The sequence below is a fragment of the Harmonia axyridis genome, chromosome 4, assembly GCF_914767665.1.
Source record: "Harmonia axyridis chromosome 4, icHarAxyr1.1, whole genome shotgun sequence".
Lineage (NCBI taxonomy): Eukaryota > Metazoa > Arthropoda > Insecta > Coleoptera > Coccinellidae > Harmonia > Harmonia axyridis.
The window spans coordinates 4,708,956-4,734,561 of NC_059504.1; the positions used below are offsets into that span (position 1 = coordinate 4,708,956).

Below are 25,606 nucleotides of genomic sequence, written 5' to 3' on the forward strand. Positions count from 1 at the left end.
ATTTTTCAACGGAGTTTTTTTGACGTAGATTTTTCAGAAGGCATATCGTTATCGGGTTTTCAAAAATGTCCTCCATTTCAAAGATATTTACTGGCCGTCCGTAAACACGATAACTCTCGAACGGAAAGATCTAGAAACTATAAATTTTCTGGGTGGGTCCAGATCTCAAATTCCGCGATTAGTTTCGGCAAAATTCGACTAGACGGCTCGAATTCATCATTTGTGAATCGTACTTTATCGTTTGTGACCATTTCCGGTTCAAAGGTTCCTGAGGAAGCTTTGATCTAAATATCTATACCAACTTGCATCAATATCGGAAATGGAAAAAGCAAAATTTCACCTCTGCTCAAAGTCCACCCTATATCTGTAAATTAATATGGAATAATTTATAGCTCATCCTGTATACCCAACACAAATTTCAATGAAATCTCATAAAAATTGTAGATGTTCAGGCTGTTACAAGGATTTGCGGACACACAGACCGACAAACTGACACAAAATTAGAGTTGTTCAGAATGGTCTTAAATACATTTGTCAATTTTGATGAAACATTTCTTTCAATATCTTCTCTACCATCAAAATTATATTCTTCGATTATTATCCAATAGAAATCAGTTTTACATTGTGTAGATAGAAGCAGTTGTATAGAAATCAAACTCACTTGATTCCACCAAAAGGAAAAAGCTTGTTTTCATTTTCCAAACATCTGTTTACATCCTTCGAAATCAGATATTACGTAAGAATCTGTGATCTGTTTATCAGGGTACAGCTGAAAGGCTTCAATTCATTTTTCGATCATCGCGCAGGTGGTTGTTTACGCGAATTAGGTGAAATTTCAATATCTTAGAAGTCTGTGCTTTACGTGTTTTGAACAAATTGCACATCTCGGCCATTTTGAGTCAAGCTATAAATGTTAGTGACAAGTTGAACAGGATTTTTGAACAAAAAGTAAGTTTTATTGATTCTTAACTCGTGCAATGATGCGCCTTCATCATATTTTCCGGTAACTATTCCTTCTTATTCTTTATATATCGTAGTTGATCGGAAACTGCTCGAAAATGTAGAATATAACTGTGAATTTTGGTGAGCCTTACTATGATGACCATTCAAGAGTATCTATACAGTCTGAGATTTGAAAATTTAACTCAAATTGTTCATTATTGACTCAAAATCAATATGAAAATTGAAATAAAATTTATTTGAATGTTAGAATCAACACAAATCCTAATTTGACTAGGGTGGTTGTTGGAAAATTTTATATCTGTGCGCATCTTGAAAGGACAGCATTCTATGTTGATAATTGCATGACAAATATCTACTCCGTTCTTTCTTTTCTGGCGAATTTATATGATCATTCGTATTCATATGTAAAAGAATGAGTATTTCTTGATGAAAAGGTATAAGAGATATTGAATGATTGAGTATCGAAAAGATTTTTATAATTATTTATTATTTTCAGATGTACGTGAAAGCTGATGGATATTTGTATTATATTGGAACAGAAGTCTTCAATTCTCACTGATCGTGATCCTTCCTTTTTGAGGGAGAATGAGAAAGAAGAAAAGAAGGAGTTGAAAATGATAAAGTAAGAAAGTCATACTAAATTCGAGAAGATTCTGCATGTTTGAAACAATTTGAAGAAGGAATTGAATATGTTTTCAGTGTTTCTCTGGATACAAGCATCGATAAGTAAATTACCTAATCATCTGATTTTGAGGATTAGTGAAGTGGTGGATAGGAGTGGCAATTATTTTACATTCGAAGAGAACATGACTTGATCTTTTTAGAAAAGAGGGAGGTAATTATGGACCTAACAAGGTAAGAAACTTCTAACAGGTTTCATAAAACTTTGATTCACCGATCAACTCGTTGATTATAGTTTGAACTTTGAAATCTATGAAAGTGTCAGAATTGAACATTGAAATGATTTAATCGAGCAAATCACCACGATAAAGGTTTTATGAAACCCACCATAAATCTTCTGAACTTATTTTAATGAGTGTAAACTTTTTTTTTCTCTATTTCTGTTTGCACATCTCACTATCCAAATGTATATAATTTTGGAATTTTGAGCCAAGAAAGAGAACTTGAACGATTAGGTTAGATTCGTGAAGAACTCGAGGTCATAATAAATTCTTTACGGCCACCATGTCCACGGAAACTGTGGAAAGGTAATTTTCGACCTCGATTTTTGAGAGTGGAAACCACAACCCTATAAATTCAACTGTTTTCAAGTTGTAAGAGAAATTTGTAAAATGATATAAAATGAAAAGTTGATGAAATACGTTTTTAAATGGTAAACAAATAATAAGACAAAAAGTTACATTGGAAAGAAATTTCAGGGATTGCGTTTTCCACCCCTTACAACCATGGGGTAAACCAAATAAATTACTAGCTAAGTGTCTTTTTGGTAGTAGAAAACGTCAGGTTCATTTCAATATTGTCCTTTTTTTAGTGCTTGTGAAAAAAATTGTTATACTAATTTTTTGTACCCCCTTTAAGGGGCTGTATCTTAACAAGGGATGCTCCAATGAAATTTCTTTATATGAAAGATCCTATCTTTTTTTCCATGTGGAATCGGCTCCTTAAATGATTAAGTAATGTTAAGATTAAGTGAATTCGCCATTAATCGATGTCTTTTAACTCGAAAACGGTATAAGATAGTGGTAACATATGGTATATTTTTGAAATCAGGAAAAAAAGACCATTCCAAAAATTCAATAATATACAGGGTGTTCCGGTTGAAAAAAGTATTAAAAAATGTGTATCCCCTGAAATCTACACGCCAATGGGTTTTCGATAGCATTTGATCAAAATTTAGTCACAACTTTTATAATCAACTTTTTTTTCTGTAGGCAATAATAACGATGATAAGGGGTGGGTAATTTATAGTGAATAACCCTGTACCACTTTTGCACTATTGCAGGTGATTATATCATCAAAAAAATCGAAATTTTCGAAAAAACCTTGGGCCCGTAACTTATTGCTCGAATCGTAGATCAACCCGAGCCAAGATGGCGACCGAACAAGCTGCTAATTCCGAGTCTCTTTCTTCGGCAGGCAATTATAGCGAACTAACTGCCAGACGTTATATTACTCCTCACCGGGCAGATTTTCAGGAAATATCGCCGTACCGGGATATCATCAGACAAACCCAGATATATATAGGACATTAGCAACGACTGGTGAGAGAATGCGGCTAATTTAATAGCACCGAACGAGGTTATACTCGGGCTGGCATAAATCCGCAGTAATGTGGCTAGCTGTGCGGTGCTGTATATTGAGAACTCCCTCTACGTGTATCGGGCATAATTAATCCCCCCGTGTAGCACATAATATTGTTTCGTATAATTAGCGGCCGTGTATTTCTGACGACCCCTGTAGGTCCTAATGTGCTGAAGTAAACGTTGTTATATTTCGTTCCGTCCGAATTGTTCTGTGCGATCAGTCTGACTCAGGACAGAGATTTATTCTCGTTTTTGGATCGATTTGGAATTGATGTGGAAGTGGAGTGGGAGTATGCCCTGTGGTACATTCAATGTTTATAGGGTTTGGCTTTGATTGGTGTTGTAAACTGGAGGTTATCATTCCATTTCTTGACTCATTTTAGCAATTGTCTATTTTGTCTTTCTGAAATTAGTAATAATCTTAGAATATAAAGGGTGTTTGTTTTTTAGAGCTATAGAACTTTAAATTGCAATAAAACAACGATGGACTATTCGATTGACAAGAATTTTATTTATCCGCAAGATAATCTTGTGGCAATACATTTTAAATATGATTTCTGGCATATGACCGCCACGGCTGGCTCGGATGTAGTCCAATCTGGACTTCCAATATTCGATGACTTTTTCCACCATTTGTGGCCGTATATCAGCAATAACACGGCGAATGTTGTCTTCCAAATGGTCAAGGGTTTGTGGCTTATCCGCATAGACCAATGACTTTACATAGCCCCACAGAAAGTAGTCTAGCGATGTTAAATCACAAGATCTTGGAGGCCAATTCACAGGTCCAAAACGTGAAATTAGGCGTGTCTTTCAATAAATCGATTGAGGCATGAGCTGTGTGACATGTTGCGCCGTCTTGTTGGAACCACAGCTCCTGGACATCATGATTGTTCAATTTAGGAATGAAAAAGTTAGTAATCATGGCTCTATACCGATCACCATTGACTGTAACGTTTTGGCCATCATCGTTTTTGAAGAAGTACGGACCAATGATCCCACCAGCCCATAAAGCACACCAAACAGTCAGTTTTCTGGATGTAACAGTGTTTCGACATACACTTGAGGATTAGCTTCACTCCAAATGCGGCAGATTTGTTTGTTGACGTAGCCATTCAACCAGAAGTGCGCTTCATCGCTAAACAAAATAAAATGGACGTAGTGCGTGAGTCTATTCATGATGAATTGCCAAACCAAACTGAGAATAAATCACTTGACATCTATTAAATCGGTCGCCATCTTGAACAGTAATGTCAACTTAAAGTTATATACCTGGAAAAAAACACGCTATATTTCACACAAATCACAACATACAATATTCAAGCGAATAAGCAACTTTAGTAAATATTCCTTCGAAAATAAAATCAGCCAATCCCACCTCATTATCCCTTCTTCAGAACACACCATCAAACTCCTATTAGCAGCAGCAATAGAAGAATAGAAAGGGCAACGAATATGTGTATTTTTCAGAAATTCATCCTGTGTCGAGACGTAGAGTCGCGTGCAGCTACGCCATCATATTCATTTACTTTTTAACCAGATGGTCATGTAACCGTCGACACATACACAATCCTCTAATTGCGGTAATAAACTAACATACTTGCATATCCGAGAGAACCCGGCTTGTCCGCTACGCGGCATCCTTAAAAAAGGATGATATTTATTTGCGACACGCTGAAAATGCAGTGGCGTAGGTTTGGGACGAGCTGATAGCTCTGGATAACCGGCTGATGCGATAAGCTTGAATTGTTGTTGGTTTTACGACTTCTGTTTGTGTTGATTTTCATTGTGAAGTCTTTTCTGTGTTCTTTTTAGTATAATTTAGATTTTTACATGTTCATTCATTTAAAATTAAAATGAGGACAAGGTCAATTAATCTTTTTGTCTGGCACACACATACATGTTAGGTATAATATTCAAAGAATTCTTCAATGCTGATTACTCTCTTGAAGGATTAACTCGCATAGTAACCACAAGCTCTATCGTGTCCTCCATTAGAGCTGTTCTCATCCCTCCACCATCTACATTCTACAGCTTGCCTCTTATGGCTAGAGTCCAAATGAATTTTACTATCTGAAATGGCTACAAAGAAGTTACATCTCTACTCCTACATGTTTCTCATCCAGAACATTTTTTGCATTGGCTACTAATAGTGAGGCATTTTGTGACCACCTGGTCTCACTGTCACTGATCATATTCTGTTCTGGAGTATTTTCCTCCTCCCCACCGAATCTGCATTCGCCAGTTTCTGGAAATGTTATTCTCATTAGGTGTTGCCTGAGGAGACAGTGCCAAGAACAGTGAGAAGCTGTAGCATATACATACTGAGATCAGGCACCTTGAGAGATTCTGGAGGAGTTGTTTCCTCCTTCTCTGTAAATTCTTCCTCATATGTTTTTACGTCTTCAATTATTCAAAATGAGTATTCGCTGGAGTATTCGGGAATGGTACCAAATGTTCAATATCGTTGGGCCGCTGTCGAAGTTACTTTCAGGCAAAGATACTTGCAAAAGAAAGATGTGTCGAAATTAACCTAGCAAGAAACTATCAGAAATGTGAGATAGCGATGCAATCTGATAGTCAGGCTGCGATTAAAGCACTGAGTTCATATATCATCGATTCTAAGGTGGTATTGGAGTGTCGAAGAAAACTCAAGGAAATAGGAAAGAATAACAAGGTATCTTTAGTCTGGGTTCCTTGTCACTCGGGAATTAGAGGGAATGAAGAGGCCAATACACTTGTCAGAAAAGGAGCACTCCTTTCATCGTCCCAGATCTTTTCTGTGGCATAGACAAATGTTCCTACAAGAAAGTGTTTCAGGAGAAGGAAAAAACTGAAAGAGAAATAATCTGGCGAAATCTTCCTGGTTTGGATCATTCCAAAAAGTTTCTTCAAAACATTGGCACTGAGAGATTCAAGAAGTATCTGAATATCAGCAAAAATATACTCCCAGAGCATTGCTGCCTTAGGAAACACCTCATGGGTCTAACAGAAAACGACGAGTGCAGATTCTGTGGGGAGGAGGAAGAAACTCCGGATCACCTGGTGACGGAATGCCTCGCCATCACTAGTCAATGCAAAATCTGCTTTGGACATGAAACTTTTAGAAGTGAGGAGGTAGCCTTCTTGAAGCCATCCCAGATACTGGAGTTCATTAGAACTCTAGAACTGCAAAGCGAGCTGTAGATCACGTAATCGAGAGAATAGCTCTGATGGGGGCACAATAGGCCAATAGGTCAATTAGATCTAATCTTATCCACTGGTTACATACCAAAAATTCAATTTGCAATATCAAATTCAAGACAATTTATAACTATCAGTCTAATAAAGTTCTCCCCATGTATTGAATTGCCAATTAAGAAACAAAAAGACTTTATAATCAATTCCGGCTCACTATATTTCAAATCTTATGTGAAAACCAATAGCAATATCAACAAATAGCAACAATTCAGAAAAATAATTCCAAGGGTTTGAACTGCAATTAACATTGCTATCATTTCAGAGAATATCTGGAGAATGAAGATGAATTTTTTGTAAATGGGACCAATTCAGCATGAATGATTGATATGGATAGAATAATATATAAAAAAAAACAAATTCGATGGATCCTATCTCTCTTCCAAACCAACCTTTCAGCAATCCACGAACGTAGCATCCCCGCCACTGGAATATTTATTTGAGCCGAGCTGAATATAAACATACCGGCGGACAGTGGTGACGAAAAAATAGCATACATATAATTTGAATTCTTTTATTTTATGCGGCAAGGAATAATAACGAATAACGCTGCGGCAGCCGCGAATAGTTGGGCAGAATTTACGCCCATCCAAGAGACTCATCTCATTGTTCTCGATGAATATGCTAAGCGATCTCGAGGAATGCCGCCCGATTTCTCACTCGTAGATTTTCTTCCCTCGTTTCCAGTCAGCGTAGACTCTCACACAACTTTCTATCGGTCTGGAACGTCTGAACGATGATGTATAGAAGAGGAGGCGGTCTGGAAATGATCCAGAACGCTGTCTTCGTGAGATAGTTGGCTGGTCGAGTCAGGGATGAATATAATGAGGTCCCATGTATTTATAATGATAGAGAAACTAGGCAATATGATACTTGAAAACAATGAAATAGTAATTTACGTAACAAGTCCGGAAAACAGGGTTTTTCTGGACGAATAGACAAAATTCCAGGACGAGCGTAAGCGAGAAAATCCAAGGTGTGGCAACTTTTGCTTTCCTAGTGTCATCGAATGTTTCACGTCGTTTGGCGCGCTTGAAGTTTGTTTTCTGAATTTCTGATATATTCAGGTATTTATCTCAATATATTTTGAGTTGAAACGAAACGTTGATTCGCCATGGGACAAGTGCGTTCTTTGTGGAGAAATTCGAAAATTGAGTGAAATATCGTATCACTGATATGTTTTCATTTCCGCGCGCTTCATGCCAAATTTGATAGTTCATGTTGGGGACGAAATTTGCTTTCTGAAAATGATATAAGCTCCCTCTATCTATCTTTATTATTCTGAGGTTCGAACGTATTTTTCCGATATTTCAATAAAAATGTTCAAATGAAATTCAACTATTACATATATTATATCAATTGGCACCCAACGTGGGGCGCTAGTGACTAGAACCATTCTATGACAGTTCTATTTATGTTCATTACTCTGTCTGTTCGAAAGTATTAATCCGCTGTTTGTATAATTAAACTCAACCTAGTAAGGAAATGAGAGTTTATCACTTGAAACTAAGCAGTATTCAAGTTTTTCTGTCTTCAAAACCTCCCTCATACAAATTCTTCGTGCGCGACCACAATCTCTGATTATGACTAGCAGCCTCGTCCATATACCTAGCCCATTCACGACTTCCCGAGATAATTAGCCTGAAAAATACTGTTCCAAACCGACCCATCATGCGAGGCCCATTTCTATTGGCCCGAGACGATATTCAAATGTATCAGATATTCCGGAGTTTGTGCCTTCTGTGGACGGTGGACCGGACCACCGGCGGGGCGCCACCAGCGCATTAATGACCATTCGATGTTGCTATAATTTATGGGTGCATGTTCTCTACGTGAGTGGGAAGGCAACTCTTGCACTTCTGTTCATATTATCGGCCCAACGTTAGATAACGCCCTAATCACCGTCGACGTGCACCATGATGAAAATTTGTGTTCGATGGGTTGAGTCTTCAAAACCTCAGGGGGGGAGCGGAAATTATACGTTGAATTTACCCCCATTCAGTTTATGGTAGTATACCACCATTAGTGTAATATTAATGATGTTTATTGAGATATTGAATGAGGAAACTCAATTGAGTTCTTCAGGTGAATCAGAAAAATCCTGAATACAAACCTCAACAACAAGATATGGCGAGAACCATTAATACATATGCATGTTTAATCCTAATGTACTGTTTCGATAGGTATAGTTACTTAAAAAGAAGAAGACATCGTCAACCTCTAAGGCAAAATTATGTGAATATAACACAGACTAACACCTCTCCAAGACCTGTACTAAGAGAACATTATCAAGTCACAACTTAACCAGAGGCTTGTAACGTTTTCGTCGACAGCCGCGTTTCAACGATTCTATTCAACCAATAGCGATCCCAGCAATTGCGTAGTTCCGCCCAGCTACAGAATTGCTAGAATGCCATTGGTTAGATGAAGTCGTCGAAACGTGGCGGTCGACGGAAACTGTCCGAGTAAAACGTATCTTTAGATATCAATGGTCTTTTCTATGAGCAAATGCCTTTGAAAATGAATCAGCGACCAATCAAGTACTTCAAAGATCTAGAAAATGTTGTTTGGTGTTGAAGAATCTGAAATAAAAACTGAATAAAGAGCATATTCTTTTTATTTCAAGATGAAATGAAAAATTTCCAAACATTTTTTATACTTGATATGATAAAGAATATCCATCAAGTAATCATTTGTTTGAGGTCTGAAAAAAAATGCTGGAAACCAGATCTGTATATTAAACTGGGTGGTCAAGCAGTCTGAAGCGCAATTCCTTAAATGTGACCATGGTTTTCATAGATTGCTGCAAGGAGCATTAGCAACACACGAAACTCATTTCTATCTACATTTCAAACAACAAAAAATGTATCTGTTACTTAACCTTCACTATTTCCATACAGATTTAACTTCCAGAATATTGACAAGCATCTTTTAAATCTTGGCACTAACCATAATGGCCCTGATGGTGGTTCCATCTGTGCACCAAGCTTATTGAGTGACGTTTTACGAATATTTCATAGGTGAGTTCAGCTCTCAGAGTAATAAACATAGATAAAGGGAGCATATGTCATTTTCAGTAAGAGAATTTTGTCCCCAACATGAACTATCAAATTTGACATAAGGTGCGCGGAAATGAAAACATATCAGTGATACGATATTTCACTCAATTCGCGAGTTTCTCCATAAAGAACGTAATTCGTATGTCCCATAGTGAATCAACGTTCATATGAACTCAAAATATATTGAAATGAATACCTAAATATATCAAAAATTCAGAAAACAAACATCAAGCAGGCCAAACGACGTGAAACAACGGATGACACTAGGAGAGCAAAAGTTGCCAAACCTTGGATTTCAGCAGATGGATACAGAAAATAATAAATATTCAGCATATTCTAAATTCGACAATTAGGAAAAATATCACTCGAATAAATATATTTCATTCAATATACTATACATTCATAACGATATAGTAAAAATGTGGATTTGAAAATATGTCACAATCCGACAGCGTAATCTAACCATGTTGGGGACATGTAAAAATTGCGTATACTCCCTCTATCTTTGTTTATCACTCTATGGTAAAAACGAACTGGATCTAACACACAAATTTTGAATTTTAATGAGCTAATTGAGGTAATTTTCACAAGAGTCCGGTAATTCGAATATATTTTTCATAAGCTCGAAAACATTTTTCCGGTAATTGATTTTTAAACTCGTACCAACGATTGAAATGTCAATCATCGCGGCATTTGAGAACATAAAAAGCAGGAAAAATCATTCTCGATTCTCATGACATAACTGAACGCTGCTGGTAACGGTGTTTTTATGGTCGAATTGCTTCAATAAAGTTACTTCAGTTTTTATATTCGGAACACAAGAGAAATGATACCGCCAGGAATCCATATGGGTATAACATAATAGAATTAACATTAAAAATGCGTTTCCACAATAGGCACCTTATAGCGATAAGCTAAAATAATGACGCTATGATAGATCAATTCACCTCAACGGAACAATTTCGAAATAATAGAATTCGCCATTTAAGCATCACAATGCTCATTGCTGATATCATATTGATTCATTTCGAAATGACTGCATATAATCATAATGCTTAATAAGGTATTTCAATTAGGAGCAAAACAATAAAGGGGGCAGCTATTCGCATAAAAACAGAGAGTTTCAGCTGAACGTTCATATTGAACACCTGGTTAACTTGGTCCTATATGGTGAGATGAAGGATTAATACGTATCTCTATTTTTTATTCAATGTTTATAGTTTTGTTGCTTCGGGCTCTTTCTAATTCAGGGTCTATTCTTGTTGAATTTTAGGACGCATACAGGGTGGTCCAGATTTATAATTCTATTATTATTTCTTTCATTGTTTCAATTTCTAGGTGTTCAAGTCTAGATAATGAATGGTGTTTTTTTTAGAGCTATAGAACTTTAATTAATTGCAATAAAACAACGATGGATCATTCGATTGACATGAATTTTATTTATCCGCAAGATAATCTTGTGGCATTACATTTTAAATATGATTTCTGGCATATGACCGCCACGGCTGGCTCGGATGTAGTTCAATCTGGACGTCCAATTCTCGATGACTTTTTCCAACATTTGTGGCCGTATATCGGCAATAACACGGCGAATGTTGTCTTCCAAATGGTCAAGGGTTTGTGGCTTATCCGCATAGACCAATGACTTTACATAGCCCCACAGAAAGTAGTCTAGCGGTGTTAAATCACAAGATTTTGGAGGCCAAATCACAGGTCCAAAACGTGAAATTAGGCGGTCACCAAACGTGTCTTTCAATAAATCGATTGTGGCACGAGCTGTGTGACATGTTGCGCCGTCTTGTTGGAACCACAGCTCCTGGACATTATGACTGTTCAATTTAGGAATGAAAAAGTTAGTAATCATGGCTCTATACCGATCACCATTGACTGTAACGTTCTGGCCATCGTCGTTTTTGAAGAAGTACGGACCAATGATTCCACCAACCCATAAAGCGCACCAAACAGTCAGTATTTCTGGATGTAACGGTGTTTCGACATACACTTGAGGATTAGCTTCACTCCAAATGCAGCAGTTTTGTTTGTTGACGTAGCCATTCAAACAGAAGTGCGCTTCATCGCTAAGCAAAATAAAATGGACGTAGTGCGCGATACGTATTCCGCACAGAACCATTATTTTCGAAATGAAATTGCACTATTTGCAAGCGTTGTTCAGGCGTGATTCTATTCATGATGAATTGCCAAACCAAACTGAGAATAAATCACTTGACAACTGTTAAATCGGTCGTCATCTTGAATAGAAATGCCAACTTAAAGTTATATACCTCGAAAAAAAACACCCGTTATAATATAATATAATAGATTTTCGGAAAAAGGAAAAGGATCATCCCATCCCTATATCTAGGCCACTGGATAATTTTGGCATGAACTATCTACTTCATTTATATTACTCAGACTTCAATCCCTGAAAATTAAAACAATGAATGAAATTATAACAGAAAAATAAATCAAAACCTGATTTTTTTTAAACTTCTAATTCTAAATCAATTAATTTGATAGATGCAAGTCTCCAAGAAATGTTTTGTTCAAATGATAATTTATGTCATTCTCGAATTCGAAATTTCAGATGTATTACTTTCGCACATTAAATATGCCATCTACGGTAAATTTATTGTTGGTTTTATTGGACTTCGAACAATCAATAGTTTTCACTTACAAAATTTGAATATAATTCGTGTAATTTATGTCATTATAATTTAATTGACGTCATAAAAACATGGATACCATGGAACTGAATATCGAAAAATTATTAATTCACCTTATAATTGCCTTTTATTACAATACACTTCAATTAAGATTCAATAAAAGAAGTTTTAACGGTAATAGGTCAAAGAAAAAACATATGTTGATTTCGTGGCCCAGTAATATACAGACTTTAATAGTCATCGTTATCGATATATTATTGCTTATACAACATTTATGGATGAACAATTGGGTACTTGTTATTACCACCTTTACTATACTGCTGAACACTATTTTTCAAGGTCGAGGTATTTGATGTATTCGTATGTTGTTATTGACATTTAATGTATGAAATATAATTCTTTCCAAGAGGTGTTCCCATTCTTCAACGAATTATCAAATACATTTTCTATGAATTCTGATCAATTAAGTGTGAATAATCTTAATGATGAAGGTAGACATTGCATTTCAGTACAATTAAAAAATTGTCGTTAAAATTTTGTATTCTTATCAGCAGGAGCATATGTGGCAGAAAAATAGGCCAGCAGAACATTACCACACTCTACATTATACACTATACACAAGGACAAACCCATATACAGGATGTTTCATAAAAAGACGTTGCGAACGCTTTAATTTCGATATACAGTTTGATTTTTTTGTTTATTTTATTTTTCTCATGGCACCTTCCCTTCACAATTTGGCATAGATATTCCATTTGAAGTTTTCATCATGTGATTTGCTATTTTCGAATGCAAATCTATAGAGTGATATTTTTTCTGGAAAAGTGCTCACTTCTTTCTTCATTTTCTCTTTGGTGGACCACTGGTAGTTTAGAAAAATATAAAAAGAAACTAGTCCAGAACTACACTATTTCTTGAAGTTTTGTCGTATCTGCTAAAGATATCGAGAAAAAAAATTGAAACAATTCTTTTGTAATTCTGAAGAAAATCCAAATCATTATAAAGATATAGTAAGGCGGGATTAATAAATAATTCAAAATTTTGGTACGTATTACCTAATCTTTAGCTGAGGTTTCAATAAATTGGTATAATCAGAATAAAAGAGTAGGACTGCAAGAAACCTCCAGTATCCCTAAAACAAAGTATTTGCAAGTATATATTGATAGTTTCTTCTTAAAATTATCCAAGGAATCTCTCATTTTTTTTTGTACCTCCAATTTGAAACACCCTGTATACTTCACCTCGATCACGGTGAGGACTCGGAATTCCAATAATTAGAAAATAAAATAATTTATTTTATTGAAATAGACTTCTATTTGTTCATAAGGAAACAGAGTTGCTGCTGACTCATGGTGTTTCCTTCGAGCAACTCAATATTTTTGTTAAATCAAAGACATAATTATAGAATAAATTCTATTACGAGTGGAATTTTATTAGATTATTTCTCAAACTGAATGAAAGATAAAGAATCTGAAATTGGATAGAGTTATCTTTATTAGATGTTGAATTTTTACATACACATCTGAAAACACTGAACTTGACTGGCCAATCAGTGAAGTTTGTATTATCTATAATACGAATTTGACTGAAGCTTCTGATTGGTTCATTTAGGTAACAAAAGCGTAAAATAGACAAATATATGCGAATATATTCGAAAAAAATATCAAACTACTACTCGAATTTGTATATTTCATAAATTCCGAACTCCTCTCGCTATACGTTGATCATACAAATAAAAGCCCTCCTTGATATTCCACTCCTCATCTGACTTCATGACGTATGCACTCGAACGAAATCATTCATGTCATAATTTGTACCGGTTTTTACCACCGGAGCACAGACTTTTTATGAATTAATCGTCATCGAAATATAAATTCTTCTGACGTCAAAAAAGATCATAACATACGTCGGAGACGCATATCCTAAACGAATACTTTTTCATGGAGGCCGATAAGATCGTCAAATTAGTATTAAAGGGACCTCCACGTCTCCGCTATGCAGTTACTTAAGTCTTCTTCACACGTTAATGTGTTTAAATAATCTTTTGTCCATCTCGGATGGCCAAAAAAGGCATATCTATTTCTGTGGTTCTGGCTCTGGCGGGGATGTTAGCTGCAGTCGTCGCTTTGTTGCAACGTCTGATATTTCAGTGACATGGCCATGCCACAACTTGACAGGTTTATTGCGTCGACTGGACATCATTTAAATTCGACCGTTGTGTCATCTCTCCTGCTCATTCAATTTTAAATTCCTGCTTGACGGTCTTTTGTTGCTCGTACGAACGGTTTTCACTTCACTTATATTCATATTTGACAATTTCGGTATATTCCTGTTATCTTTCTTTATATCGTCTTCATTTCTACATTGTGTATTTTTGATTAATTCGACAATAGTAGGTACCTATATTTTGCATCAATCCAGTGGCGGCGTCAGCTTTTATAAACAGGGGAGCCTGTTTTTTTTGCGGCGCTAAGATAAATCGAAATAATACGCGAAAATTATAGTTCTTCTGATCTTGTAATTATTTTAGCCTTTATATGTCAAATTTTAGGGGAGAGGAAACATGATGAGATTTCAATTCTTTGGCTTGAGCATAGAAGAGAAGGCAGCCTCAAGAAAATCATCGATTTTTCTTCAAAATTTCTGTTTATAACCAATAATTTCTGAAATAAGGTACTTATCGCCCAAGTTCAAGCATTTTCGTGATGAACGTTATCATTTCAATTTGAAAAAATGTTTTAAACCCCCCATGATTGAATTTTTGGCTGAAAATTCTCGACAAAAAAATTTTCAGGTGAGAACGGAATTTGGCCTATTAGCGATCGTCATTTCTAACACCGCTCACCGATTTTTTGTAGAATTCACAGTTCAAGAAAAAACTTAACTCGAAATTCGGGAAAAAATCAGTAAAAATTGAATTTCAATACAAGAATCGTATTTCTTCTAAAATAGTGGCCACAGCCTTCTTGAAAATAATTGTTTGTCATAGATCGAGCCTCGATCTAAAACTTATTGAAGTTTCAATTCCATATCTTGCCTGCAGAAGAGTTGTCTTTATCGAGAATATAATAATTTTTTTTTTGAGAATTTCAGTTTACAGGTCATAATTTCTGAAATGAAGAACAAATCGCTAAACTACAGGCATTTTTGCGATCTACTTAATCGTATTAATCTGAAAAATCGTTTGAACTCTGTGAGAACTTTTAATTTTTCATAAAAAAAAATTTCTTCAAGAAAAATATGATGTAGTTGGATTTCAAAGAGTTGTCATTAAGATCTAGACCATACAATGACAGAAAATTGACCTAGAAGGCCATCTACTACGAAGTAGGTATAATAAAACACTTTTCTCCAGCCTCAACATGTACAAAAGAGAATATGATAAATCATTTTCATTCATCCATATGAATGAATTTCGTTACAGAACTTCAATAAGCCTGCGAATAAGGTTAACAACGACTCTTCGCACTATACCAAGAAAACATTATGATCGTTTTTAGAAAATGATACAAAACCCGATGATAATAATGTTAACGATCATCTCGATGTCTTCAAGTTCCGCATATGAGATTGAACACCTGGACAGATAAAATGGCACAACAACAGAGATCGAGAAACTCTAATAATTCTCATCTGTTAATTAAACAAAGTGACCATAATCGTATGTAACGTTATGAAATAAAATATGTCCCCGTCCTCTCCTTTTCGGTACAAGAATTAAACGTCTCTCGAAGAAAAGAAATAAAAAGAGATAATTGATCTAACGGCGTTAAATCCAGACACCTTGGTGGCTGCCGAATATTTCAATTATTAGTTCACACATTATCACTTCGTTGATTATTCGTGTGGAATTGAAACTTTTGAGGATTTTTACAGTTTTATAAGAAATTTATATATCAGGTTATATATTATTCGAAAGGGAGAAAAAAATCAATTTATTTTGTTTAATTTTTATGGTTTACATTTAAAAAAAAACACAAGTTGCTATTATAACTTCAAAACTGATTGCTATAAAGAACAAATTATAGCAAGAATGGATTTCACTGAAAAAAGTACCTGCAAAATGTTTTTGTTTCATGTTGTAAAAAGAAGTAATAAATAAGTAAATAAAGAAAAAAATTCCTCAAGAAAAATATGATGTAGTTGGATTTGAAAAAGTTGTCATCAAGATCTTGACCACTCAATGACAGAAAATTGATCTAGAAGGCCATCTACTACGAAGTAGGTATAATAAAACACTTTTCTTCAGCCTCAACATGTACAAAAGAGAATATGATAAATCATTTTCATTCATCCATATGAATGAATTTCGTTACAGAACTTCAATAAACCTGCGAATAATGTTAACAACGACTCTTTGCACTGTACCAAGAAAACATTATGATCGTTTTTAGAAATGATACAAATCCCGATGATAATAAAGTTAACGATCATCTCGATGTCCTCAAGTTCCGCATATGAGATTGAACACCTGGACAGATAAAATGGCACAACACAGACACAGATCGAGAAACTCTAATAATTCTCATCTGTTGATTAAACAAAGTGACCATAATCGTATGTAACGTTATGAAATAAAATATGTCCCCGTCCTCTCCTTTTCGGTACAAGAATTAAACATCTCTCGAAGAAAAAAAATAAAAAGAGATAATTGATCTAACGGCGTTAAATCCAGACACCTTGGTGGCTGCCGAATATTTCAATTATTAGTTCACAGATTATCACTTCGTTGATTATTCGTGTGAAATTGAAACTTTGTATGATTTTTACAGTTTGATAAGAAATTTATATATCAGGTTATATATTAGATATTCGAAAAGTAGAAAAAATCAATTTATTTTGTTTAATTTTTATGGTTTACATTTAAAAAAAACACAAGTTGCTATTATAACTTCAAAACTGATTGCTATAAAGAACAAATTATAACACGAATGGATTTCACTGAAAAAAGTACCTGCAGAATGTTTTTGTTTCATGTTGTAATAAATAAGTAAATAAAGAAAAAAATTCCTCAAGAAAAATATGATGTAGTTGGATTTCAAAAAGTTGTCATCAAGATGTAGACCACTCGATGACAGAAAATTGATCTAGAAGGCCATCTACTACGAAGTAGGTATAATAAAGCACTTTTCTTCAGCCTCAACATGTACAAAAGATAATATGATAAATCATTTTCATTCATCCATATGAATGAATTTCGTTACAGAACTTCAATAAACCTGCGAATAAGGTTAACAACGACTCTTTGCACTATACCAAGAAAACATTATGATCGTTTTTAGAAAATGATACAAAACCCGATGATAATAAAGTTAACGATCATCTCGATGTCCTCAAGTTCCGCATATGAACACCTGGACAGATAAAATGGCACAACACAGATCGAGAAACTCCAATAATTCTCATCTGTTAATTAAACAAAGTGGCCATAATCGTATGTAACGTTATGAAATAAAATATGTCCCCGTCCTCTCCTTTTCGGTACAAGAATTAAACGTCTCTCTGCGAAGAAAAGAAATAAAAAGAGATAACTGCTAACGAGGTCTTCGGCGAATAAAGGAAACCAGCAGTTGCATCTTTCTGTATATGTACATTAATTATAAATCTCATAAACATGCTTGATTTAGAATGACCGCGAGACTCGATTCAATAGTTTTTAGGAATCTTCAAACGGTGGCGACGAGGTTGAAGAGACGCGGCTGTCCGAGGATTTATGTACTCGATGAGCAATGCAGAAAATTGAGGTTGATACAGGATGAGCCTGATGAAATTTAATGCACGGTTGGGATTTCGGTCGATTTGTGACGTTGCTTTCGGGGAAATTGTTTTCGAATGGAAAACATAATTTTATGGTTGAAATACACTTTTTTATTCATTATAGCCTCCTTGAACATCATTATACTTGTTCCAAGGAGATTTCAAGTTATGAATTCCAACCCTGAAGCGAGAATTTAGAAGGGTTGCAAAATACGCTTCTACAGCTGTTATGATCTCATCCTTTGAAGAAAAACGCTTTCCACGTATTAATTTATTCAGTTTTGGTGGATGGAAATCGCTATGGGTCAAATCTGGTGAATACGGTGGATGTTCTAATGGATGTTAGCCATTGTCAAAATGCTCTTTTGTGGGGATTCATCAAGCAAAGTAGCTTGACATTGTAACCAACCTCTTGACTTGAAAATCAAGCTCGTGAAAAATTACTTACTTGAACTAGACTTGAATTGATTTTAGATATTTATAGCTTGACTTGATATCAAGCTACTTGATTATACTTGAGCTTGATATGCACACGTCGCACGGCATATATTTCTGCAATCTCGTGCACCCTTAGACTAAATAGGGGGATTCCTCGAGCGCCGAGAGACTGAAGCATTCGCCAGTGTGACTTTATTAGTAGTTTTCTCACATTTCTATGTAATCTTTTGGTATATTTTGGTAGTTTCAGAAATAGCTCTCCCAACTTGGCCAAAATGGCCAAGGATTTTTCACCAACGCAAGGATCTTCAACTCCTGTTGAAAAACAATTTTCCAGTTACAAAAACCCGCAATAGGTTAGGCGACAAATCTTTAAGATGCCTCATGTGTCTTAGATCCTGAATGGAAAATTATGAAATCAAACAAAGCCTGGAGGTTTTTCAAAATGAAGAAACTTTATTTTTTTATCATTTTTTATTTTGTTATGATTTATATTGATTTAATTTATGTTTCTTCTTCAAAATAGTTGATATTTTCGGTTCTTCTGTACAATAAGTACCAACAAAATTCACTTCACTCTCTTTAATAATCGTACAATATTTCCTAAGAGTAATGAAAGTCTGTACTATCTACGGGTTGAGGCTTTTGCTTCTCGAACTAGTCTCACTCAGACGCTTCCATGAATGACGGTCCCATTTGGTAGATGGTGCATCATGCCTTGAATCTCGAGATGGTACCTTCAGAGAATTCATTGCTTGTAAGATTTGGGACAACCCATTTCCTGTGTATATATTTCTATCGTTAAAATTGCAGAATGTTCTCAATATTGAATATGAATACTAAAAAAAGAAAATTGTATTGAATTTTTTGAATTGTTGCCATCGATTCACTTATTTTATTTGAATCGATTCATCATAATGAAAATTGGAAGTTTTCAAGATTTTGATCTAACGGTGTGAACTAAAAATTGAACCACCAAGGTGTCTGGATTTAGCACCTGTTGAAAAAAAAACAACAAACGCTGCAGGACTAATACTGTCGATGGCCAATTGGCCTTTGGTCTATAAATAGTGTTCGTTTTTTTTCAACAGGTGTTAAATCCATACAGCTTGGTTGCTACCGAATATTTCAATTATTAGTTCGCAGATTAACACTTGGTTGATTTTTCGTGTGAAATTGAAAGTTTTGATGATTTTTATAGTTTGATAAGAAATTTATATATCATTGTACAAATCATTCAAATATGAGAAAAAAGCAATTCATCTGTAACAGAAATTTTTAACTTCAACTTCAATACAGATTGCTATAAAAAACAAATGATTACACCAATAGAATTTACTAAAAAAAGTGCCTGGAGAATGTTTTTGTTTCATGACCATATTACCAGTGATGAAGAATTTCGTTACATTCAATTTTCTCTTATATTAGCTTGAAAACAGTTAAATTCCTGAGGTTGCCGTTTTCACCGAATTCATTCTCCCAAAAATCGAGCTTGAAAATGTGTCATCCACTTTTTTTTTAGCTCAAAGGGATTATGAGATCCTCTCACTAAGACAACGAATTTGGGTCACCCGAAATTTTCAAAATATTTTCTCAGATAGATACTAAATTCAAATTGAAACAAAAATTGTGAAAATCAAAATAATATTTTGTGGAAAATAATCGTCTAAATGACAAACTCAACTAATTATACAAAAAAATATTAAAAACATCTCAAAGGTCATTCGTTGAAAATAATGAGCCAAACGAAAACAACCATGTTTCGTTTAGGTACCATCTGCTCACAAGCCTCTCCAACAACTTCAAATATGGCTATACGAGATCAAGGAACCACCAGAGGGACTCGGTCAATCCCAAATGGCAATTTCATCTCACGCGAAATCACCGTAGTTTATTACACCGATTCGAAAATAATTTTTATCCGATGTTTCTCATCCACGATTCAATTTTCTCAACTCAAAGAACATTAAAATAATTTTAATACCCGACCGGACGCCATAAAAAATTTGGAGGAAAAAAAGCCGAACAAGCGTGGAACTGGTTGATATGTTTATATCAGGGGGACACGAGACATATTTCAGGTTCAAAAACGTCCCACGGCCGAAATTTGAAACTGTTAAAAGTGCTTTTTCGGCTCATTATTAAACGTCGCCCAAAAACAGAGTAAAACAAAGGGTTCATATAAGTTTATTAGGGTCCAGGGCCATAAATTAACATTGATTAGGATTTTGTGTGATTATATCTGATTGTGCGATGAAAGAAACATAAATAATGGCCAATATAGGTGGATTTACCTGCTCTGGGAGTTGACTCGGCTGAGGAAGAGGCCGAGTCTCTCTTGGGCTGGGGACTGAGAAGCCTCTGCGATTGTATTGATGTATTGAGAATGGGGGTTTTCGACTCATTTGCATGATGGACACACAGATGCAACGATATTTATTAACTGATCGACTGCAAATTGAAAAAAAATCGCATTGGACACATATCGAGAAGGATCGGTCAATCTTAAGGTTTTAATAAGAATTTATTACGTAGAACAACATTCATGGGCGTAGAGGAGATAAGCAATAGTGAAAAGAGCCCAAGCCTCTAAGAAAATAGAATAATATCATACATTGAGCACAATATAATTCAGAAAATTATACGAAATTAAAGGAAAGAGCACAAACAAAATTTGTTGATAAAACTGAATATACACTGTGCCCGTAAAGTATGGAACAAATTCATATTTAGCTAAACAGACCATTTTAAGAAATAATCCTGAAACACGTCGATTTTTCATTTTAATTTACCGTATTTAAAAATAATTATGTAATATACAGAGTGAATTACTTTCGAGTAATGACGTCACCGTCATTTTTTTTAAATGGATCACCCCCATTTTGTTTAAATTTTCGGAATACTCTAGCTGAGCTGATTCCAAAAATGTATCACATGGTGATTCCAATTGGTACAGGGTGGAACAAAAATACAATAGTTTTGTGTGTGCTCATAAAGTAACGCGTAACATTCTTTATTAGTTAAATTAACAATATTATCAAAAATACTTATTGTCTAGCGGCAATTGGTTTGGATGTAACACCCTGTAGTTTGTTACATTTTTAGATTAATAAAAATGTATAAAAATAAGAAATAATTTCTTTCATATTCTGTCTGTTAGACCACAAGTACCAAACATGTTTGGAAAAAGCTCATTTTTATCAAACTAAAAATGTAACAAACTACAGGATGTTACATTCAAACCAATTGCCGCTAGACAATAAGTATTTTTGATAATATTATTAATTTAACTAATAAAGAATGTTACACGTTACTTTATGAGCACACGCAAAACTATTGTATTTTTGTCCACCCTGTACCAATTGTAATCAACATGTGATACATTTTTGGAATCAGCTCAGCTAGATTAATCGGAAAATTGAGACAAAAAGGTGGTTTTCCATTTAAAAAAATGACGGTGACGTCTTTAGTCGGAAGTAATTCATCCTGTATATTAGATTATTATTTTAAAATACGGTAAATTTAAATAAAAAATCGATATGTTACAGGATTATTTCTTAAAATGGTATGTTTAGCTAAAAATGAATTTGTTCCATACTTTACGGACACAGTGTATATACAGTCCAAATAACTATGCCGCAGATGAAAAATTTGGAAGTTGACAATGACTCCTTGATTACAAAAACAAAATATGTATGTCAAGTATTCATCAACATCTAATATGGAATAAGAACATAAACAACCTCGTCAATAAGATAAGGGGCCTAACCTTCAAGTTTAAACATTAGGTAACTTGAAAACATTAGTGACATGAAACAAGTAAAAGTTGAGTCCCATTTCGGAACCAGATAAAATCTTTGGAAGTTAGACAAAAATGAGTCTTGCAACCTATCCTCAAACAAAGCATTTCTTCCTCGGTCAACAGCTTTTCGATACCTATAGCAGTATGCAATCGATATTACCGACTATAGTTAGATGCAATGAAAGTGTAGGTCAAAATCAAAGAAGTCAAACCTTTCTAGCAAAACAATTTATGAAATTATTCCTGATAAACACAAGAATTTGAAAAATTCAAGAACATTCAAAAACCGATTAAAATCTTGGTGTGATGGTTAAAACAGGAAGATAAGATGATGAGTGAACCAATAAATACAATTGGGATCCCAAATATAAGACTCTTTAAATGGTACAAATATTATCAAAATGGTTCGAAATTTTGAGGCGAATAGGTTTGACAATTTTTCAGTACCAGATGTGAAGTTATCATTATTTATGAGTGGTATTTTTGATTTTCTTCGATTGACAGCAAATATTAATTTTTTTAAACATATCAATCAGCAAATTATTACTTTTTCTGCCTAGGCAGCAAAGTAAGCACTTGCAGCAAAATGAATATTTTCAATGGGAATAAACATAAGTTGTCATACTATATTTATTATGGACGTATACATTTCCATAGCAACTAATCATTCCAACAATTGAGATTTCTATCGAATTTTGTTTTAATTTGTCACTACAGAAAAAAGTAAAAGATTCTGGGAATTGTAATAATTTGCAAATACAATATTTTACAAATATCATTAAAAACAATCGGAGAAAAAATTATATGTTCAACTCTGCAGCAAAGTAGATTGACTTCTTTAGCTGAATTCCTAGACTCGCTAAGCTATGAACTATCAGTCAATCTACTACTTTTCTGCCTAGTAAAACAAATAAATATTTTTTCCCTGATAATGTATGTAATTATTTTCTCTTTTAATTATCTTCATGGAAACATTTTCGAAATTTCTGATTATGTTAATATCACATACAATTTATTCTGGAATTCAAACATTTTTTTTCATGAAATTGACTTTATTATTATCACAAATTCTTCATCAGTGAGCCAAACTTAAACATTGAAAGCACATTCTGGCTGAAAATTCTAAAATTACAAATATTTGCAGTGGCGACGCCAGCTTTCAAGAATTTAGGGGATTAGATTTTTTAAGGGGGGGCAAGATTTCCATATCCAAGTATTTTTTTCTCAAGCGATATTTCAGGCAGAGGGGAAAATTTAGGGGGGGGGCGGACACCCCCTGTCCCCCTCTCCATTGACGCCACTGCATATTTGGGCGAAATGATAACCCGCTGTTGTCTTATAACAAGCGCGCAAAAACAAAAATGAATATCATTTACACCATAAATTCTTAGATACACAGTGAAGGTCGAACCAACCCTTCATTTCTACCCATACAACTCTTTCACAACAATAATAACATTTCTCTAAAGACGTCATAAATTACCCCCACGCTACATTAGGCGTCCTTTGTTCATTCGTCCTACTTTTGCAAATTCTTTATAGGGCAAACTTTACACGTTCTTCGAAAAAGGTAAATATATTTTCCGTCCGGTTGACACTTGGAAGTCTGTCATTTATATACAGCTCGGTGGGATGTAAAAGGGTTGCTCTACATCGAGATCATCCGTTCCAACACTTTCGAACCTGCGTTATTATTTACGACTCGAGACATTTGAATGATGACTCTGGCTTTCAACCGTTTGACACGCACATAGATCATTTAATTTTAACTCTTTATGTTTTACTAGACGAGAAGATGAAACCATTAGAACTATTATGAGGGGTATATCTATTGAGTTTCGTTTTCGAAGTATTCACACTCCGCACTGGATTTCTACAGAAAAAAAATGATATTCCTTCTGTAATTGTTCAAGAATGCCTACTTTCTTGGAGCAAATTCAGACCGTAAAATATTCTAATCGAATATTATGAATCTCCGCTATGCAACGTTATTCACCAGATTTCTTTCGGTCCACAAAAATTAACTTTTACGACCTAGGCCGTCAAAATTTCTACCTACTGGTTTTGTATACAGGGTGTTAGTCAATAAGTGAAACCAACTTCAGGTGACGAGTCTGAATGAAAAAATGATGACAGTTTCGTATTCTGAGATACGAGTTTCTTTAAACTCACGATCAAGGTATTCAAATAAAATTTAGTAAGATTCCAGAGATTCTTATTGCGTCTTTATTAACATGTAATTGAGAATTTTATGTTCATCATACGCGCGCATATGGGTAATGACTTTTTTCTGGAGAAAAGTGCTATGCCATCAAAAAATTTCAAGATAAAATAGATAGTATATTCAAAAACAAGCTGCATTATGGGCTCCTTTTCCAACACGAATGCGAAATTCGAAACGCATGACTGTTGGAATTGTCTTTTGCAACGAGTATTATACGATATTTTTTCTATTTCAGTCAAGTTTTATGGAATATTGTCGAAATTCAATAAAAAATTCATATTATGTGTACATCCTAGTAACTTTTATATTGTTTCTTGGCAGTTGGTGTCACTACTACGAAAATTGACAGATTACGGAATTTGAATTTGAATCGAACGTTTCGAAATTTGAAATGATTTATAATTACGCATTAAATTTGTGAATTATGTCTGACGAATTCGATTCAACACCACCAGAATTGAGAGAAATCGCGAATAATGTTGCAAATCCTTGCAATATATACAAATTATATTATATTGACAATCGACATGTATTGAAATATTTGATAGGATCGGAAGTCAGTGTAGACAACCACAAAATGAAAAATATAACTGAAAACAATGCTGTAATGAGTTCATTGCAGCACTGCTTCCAATACTGTAAAGAACTCATTACGATACTGAAATAGAGAAATAATTTTTAAATTCCACATTCAATTTTTGATACAAAATCTCACAAGCTCTTTTCTTACGGAGCGCCGTTTTTGTGCAAGAAAATAAAACATCCCCATGAGTATTTTTAATTTTTTTGGTAAATTATTCATTATTAGATAGTTCTTGATGATATATTGAAATGCAGATGTTTTTTGCATGAACACGGTTTCAAAAATTGAACGAGCTATTAAAAATCGATTTTTAGTTTGAAATATCTCTTTCAAAAAATTTAGAGCAAAAAAGACAGTTTTTCAGAAAACTCTCCGTATCTCGCTATACGAAACATTTGTGTGAACAGAAATTTTATTCGAATATGTATATCTTCAACTCGAGTCATGTTTTTTCCGAGTTTGCACATCTCTATCCTGACTTCACGTCAGTGTTACCCTCATATTTATCACTCTAACCTTTCGCCTCAAAATACCTAAATATAACTCAATAATCTGCACTTCGTCGGACCCTGGGAATCAAAACACCTGCGGAATCCTGCGTCCATCTATCAAATAC

The 25,606-nt window shown here is 34.6% G+C and overlaps 1 protein-coding gene across 1 annotated transcript in view; it reads left to right on the forward strand.

Annotated features, from left to right (window-relative positions):
- Positions 1-1,689: 1,689 nt before the first annotated feature.
- LOC123678742 (homeotic protein spalt-major-like) overlaps positions 1,690-25,606 on the forward strand; it is a 151,681-nt gene continuing 127,764 nt past the window's right edge. The window contains exon 1 of the mRNA XM_045615906.1: positions 1,690-1,818. The gene's annotated coding sequence lies outside the window, so the exon portion shown is untranslated. The remainder of the gene's footprint in view (positions 1,819-25,606) is intronic.